The sequence below is a fragment of the Schistocerca americana genome, unplaced genomic scaffold (assembly GCF_021461395.2).
Source record: "Schistocerca americana isolate TAMUIC-IGC-003095 unplaced genomic scaffold, iqSchAmer2.1 HiC_scaffold_926, whole genome shotgun sequence".
Lineage (NCBI taxonomy): Eukaryota > Metazoa > Arthropoda > Insecta > Orthoptera > Acrididae > Schistocerca > Schistocerca americana.
Window position 1 is genome coordinate 35,001 of NW_025726704.1, and position 5,000 is coordinate 40,000.

General features: G+C 51.8%; 1 non-coding gene across 1 annotated transcript in view; it reads right to left on the reverse strand.

The window, feature by feature from the left end:
• Positions 1-146, reverse strand: part of LOC124592484 — a 1,910-nt gene extending 1,764 nt beyond the window's left edge. Inside the window, exon 1 of the ribosomal RNA XR_006977455.1 lies at positions 1-146. This exon is cut by the window's left edge and continues 1,764 nt beyond it. This is a non-coding gene — a ribosomal RNA (small subunit ribosomal RNA).
• Between the last annotated feature and the right edge of the window lie 4,854 nt (positions 147-5,000).

Genomic DNA, 5,000 nt, shown 5'->3' on the forward strand with positions numbered 1-5,000 from the left:
TTATCCAAGTAACGTGGGTACGATCTAAGGAACCATAACTGATTTAATGAGCCATTCGCGGTTTCACCTTAATGCGGCTTGTACTGAGACATGCATGGCTTAATCTTTGAGACAAGCATATGACTACTGGCAGGATCAACCAGGGAGCTGCGTCAACTAGAGCTGAGCAGCCGGCCGCCCGGGAGTGTGTCCCGGGGGCCCGCGCGAACACGCAAGCGTCCGCTCAATTATTCTGCAAACAGGAGGAGGCTGAGCTCCCCTGCACAATACACCTCGAAACCCTCTCAGGTCCCGGCGGCGCGCAGCGCCGTCCTAAGTACTTGGTCGGGTTCGAGAGAGGCGCAATCGCCCGGAGTTTGGCGAGTAGACGCTTTAGGTGCGACCACCCGTGCTCCCAACTGAGCTTGCCGCTGCCGACAGAGGCCCGGGAGCGTGCTGTCGTGGCATTGCCGGCGGGAGACAACACGCGCCACCTACGGTGACCGGCAGCTCCAACGCCAGCGCCACAGAAGGACAAAAGCCCCACTTGGGTGCCGAAGCGAACTCTCCCAGCACAGCGCACGCGCCAACACGTCCGCACAGCTGCGATACAAACCACCTGCGAGAACCGCAGAGGCGACCGAGCAGCAGACGGCGTCGCGGCGCCGAGCGCCGGGCGGCGGCGCATCCTCAGCGCACACAGTCCTCAATCGGACCAGCACACTGCAGATGTCCACCGCGCTTCGCACCGGGCCCGCGAGGACCTACTTTGGCCGCACGGCGCCGCGTGCAGGGTGCGCCGGCGCGCAGCTGCGCCGCCTGCCGCCTCCGTCGGCCGGCGCGCCTGCCACTGGCCGCCCCCACCAGCCGGCTGTAGCGCGTGCGCCCACGCACCGCGCGGCCAGCACGCCGGGAGGCCCCCCCTCACCGGCCGGGGACGGTCCCACCCAGCCACCGCCGCGTATCGCTTCACACCCAGATGCCATTCACGTTCGTGGGCATGGTGGGTATCGCTGGAACAACCGGTTGGTAGCTCAACCGATCGTCGCCATCACTGATTCACCTCTAGCGAGAACAACCGCACCACAACGGTTTACCAGTTGTTCATTTGCATAACGTCACCAGCAAACGTAGGCGTCCATCGCCATTTGCAAATTCAACGATTGTTGCATGCCTGTGTCAGGTGTCACGACACACTATGTCTGCCCACATACACGCAACAACATGTGCACGCTTCGCGAACACGTGGAAGGTGGCCCCCGTACGTATGCGATGTCCATTGCGCGAACGACTGTCAACCGGCCTCTGTCGCATGTCGCAGATGTGGAACGCAGTGCACCATGCTATCACGGTGTGTGAGAAGAGACGACTACGTCTGACAACACGCGCCACTACATCAACAGACGGCTCATGCTGATCGCCATCCAGGGCATACCACACTGCAATCCAGCTCTTATAGGGAGACGACACGTAGCTGAGTGCACAACATTTGGACCGCATGGTTCGCCGTTGTTGGCGCAGTCGTTGTACGGTCACATGTACCACGATGTATCATTCAGTACATGAGGACCAATGTGCAGTACAGTGTGTGATTTGGACGTACAACATCAGCGGACAGTTGACACAGGCCGTACCACAGCGTAGGCTAAGTGCTTCGCACATGCGAATGCCAATGAACAACTGCAAATGCCAATGAACAACTGCAAAGGGCATTGAGCATGTACGTCCTGCTGCCATCCACATTACAGTGTATAGCTGCAAGGTGTTTAACATGAAGCGATACACTGGGGACCGGGCAGTGCGAGTAGCAAACTATATTGCGGGGGTTGCAGTTAGGCAACACTACACTAATTTAACGCGTCGTATGACAATTACAGAGCAGGTTAAGGCCCAACGTGTGTTGGGTTAAGGCCCAACGTGTGTTGGGTTAAGGCCCAACGTGTGTTGGGTTAAGGCCCAACGTGTGTTGGGTTAAGGCCCAACGTGTGTTGGGTTAAGGCCCAACGTGTGTTGGGTTAAGGCCCAACGTGTGTTGGGTTAAGGCCCAACGTGTGTTGGGTTAAGGCCCAACGTGTGTTGGGTTAAGGCCCAACGTGTGTTGGGTTAAGGCCCAACGTGTGTTGGGTTAAGGCCCAACGTGTGTTGGGTTAAGGCCCAACGTGTGTTGGGTTACGTTAAGGGGCAATGTGGGTTACGTTAAGGGGCAATGTGGGTTACGTTAAGGGGCAATGTGGGTTACGTTACGGCGCAATATAGGTTACGTTACGGCGCAATATAGGTTACGTTAAGGCGCAATATCGGTTACGTTAAGGCGCAATACAGGTTACGTTAAGGCGCAATACAGGTTACGTTAAGGCGCAATACAGGTTACGTTAAGGCGCAATACAGGTTACGTTAAGGCGCAATACAGGTTACGTTAAGGCGCAATACAGGTTACGTTAAGGCGCAATACAGGTTACGTTAAGGCGCAATACAGGTTACGTTAAGGCGCAATGCAGGTTACGTTAAGGCGCAATGCAGGTTACGTTAAGGCGCAATACAGGTTACGTTAAGGCGCAATACAGGTTACGTTAAGGCGCAATACAGGTTACGTTAAGGCGCAATACAGGTTACGTTAAGGCGCAATACAGGTTACGTTAAGGCGCAATACAGGTTACGTTAAGGCGCAATACAGGTTACGTTAAGGCGCAATACAGGTTACGTTAAGGCGCAATACAGGTTACGTTAAGGCGCAATACAGGTTACGTTAAGGCGCAATACAGGTTACGTTAAGGCGCAATACAGGTTACGTTAAGGCGCAATACAGGTTACGTTAAGGCGCAATACAGGTTACGTTAAGGCGCAATACAGGTTACGTTAAGGCGCAATACAGGTTACGTTAAGGCGCAATACAGGTTACGTTAAGGCGCAATACAGGTTACGTTAAGGCGCAATACAGGTTACGTTAAGGCGCAATACAGGTTACGTTAAGGCGCAATACAGGTTACGTTAAGGCGCAATACAGGTTAGGTTAAGGCGCAATACAGGTTAGGTTAAGGCGCAATACAGGTTAGGTTAAGGTACGACATAGGTTAGGTTAAGGTACGACATAGGTTAGGTTAAGGTACGACATAGGTTAGGTTAAGGTACGACATAGGTTAGGTTAAGGTACGACATAGGTTAGGTTAAGGTACGACATAGGTTAGGTTAAGGTACGACATAGGTTAGGTTAAGGTACGACATAGGTTAGGTTAAGGTACGACATAGGTTAGGTTAAGGTACGACATAGGTTAGGTTAAGGTACGACATAGGTTAGGTTAAGGTACGACATAGGTTAGGTTAAGGTACGACATAGGTTAGGTTAAGGTACGACATAGGTTAGGTTAAGGTACGACATAGGTTAGGTTAAGGTACGACATAGGTTAGGTTAAGGTACGACATAGGTTAGGTTAAGGTACGACATAGGTTAGGTTAAGGTACGACATAGGTTAGGTTAAGGTACGACATAGGTTAGGTTAAGGTACGACATAGGTTAGGTTAAGGTACGACATAGGTTAGGTTAAGGTACGACATAGGTTAGGTTAAGGTACGACATAGGTTAGGTTAAGGTACGACATAGGTTAGGTTAAGGTACGACATAGGTTAGGTTAAGGTACGACATAGGTTAGGTTAAGGTACGACATAGGTTAGGTTAAGGTACGACATAGGTTAGGTTAAGGTACGACATAGGTTAGGTTAAGGTACGACATAGGTTAGGTTAAGGTACGACATAGGTTAGGTTACGGTACGACATAGGTTAGGTTACGGTACGACATAGGTTAGGTTACGGTACGACATAGGTTAGGTTACGGTACGACATAGGTTAGGTTACGGTACGACATAGGTTAGGTTACGGTACGACATAGGTTAGGTTACGGTACGACATAGGTTAGGTTACGGTACGACATAGGTTAGGTTACGGTACGACATAGGTTAGGTTACGGTACGATATAGGTTAGGTTACGGTACGATATAGGTTAGGTTAAGGTACACATTGTTGTAAGGAAAGGTTTAATGGGGGGCGGGGCGGGGCGGCCGGTTTGTTGATTGTGATTATAGTAAGTGGATGCCTGCGGCATCATCTGATTTGCCACGTCAGGATGCACCTTTGGCTCATGACAGGCGGCGCTCTCATTCCATGCTTGTGGCAGACCTGTGTCTTTCATTCCTGCCATTGTTTGTGTGCTGTGAGAGGAGGCAGTATTGTGATGTTGGGTGCACCCCTGTGTAGGACATGTGTGGGTGTTGGTGGCTTGGCTGAGCAATGGTGGTTGTCGGGTGGGTGGGATATTCTGTTTTCTGAGTGGACCTCCCAGTCTGGTTATGACAGTGTGGATTGTCTAATGTGGCGGAGAGGATGCACTGGGTGTTGTTCCATGCTGGTGCTTACATATTGTCTGTGTGCGTGTTACAGGCAGAGAGTAGTGCGTGATAAGGGTGTGTGGCTGACGTGTGGTTGTGATTGTGAGCAGAGTCTTTCAGCATGTATACGGACAGTTGTATACATTATCTGTATTCTGATGGCTCTATCTATTACTAATCAGCGCCGTGTATACGTTTAATCCGGTTCCAGTCGAAACTGTTGTATCTCTGTACATTAGTGACACGGCGAGCCCGCTATGTAGTTACTCGTCTCGGCAGCTTCCACCGGTGTATGGCAAATGATTATAAGGAATCAGTCTAGTCGTCAATACCGATGGTGTGACGTCACATGTCTGGGGTGGGGGACGCTGCGCCCTTCCGGTGGGTCATGGCCTAGAAAGACTCTTCCCACGCAGGGGGGCGTGGACTGTCATTGACTCTTCCAGGTAATATACTTGCCGTACGTTCTTGCGACTGCGAGTGCAACGCTCACCGGTACCGACATGGATGGAGCGCCTCCTAGCTGACCGCTCAGCATCGGCATTCGTACAGAGAGCAACGCGGTCGCGTCTCTAGCTCGTAACTGGTACAGCCCGCAGCTCATGTATAGGGACAGCGGGAATGTCGCATATTGGAGATAA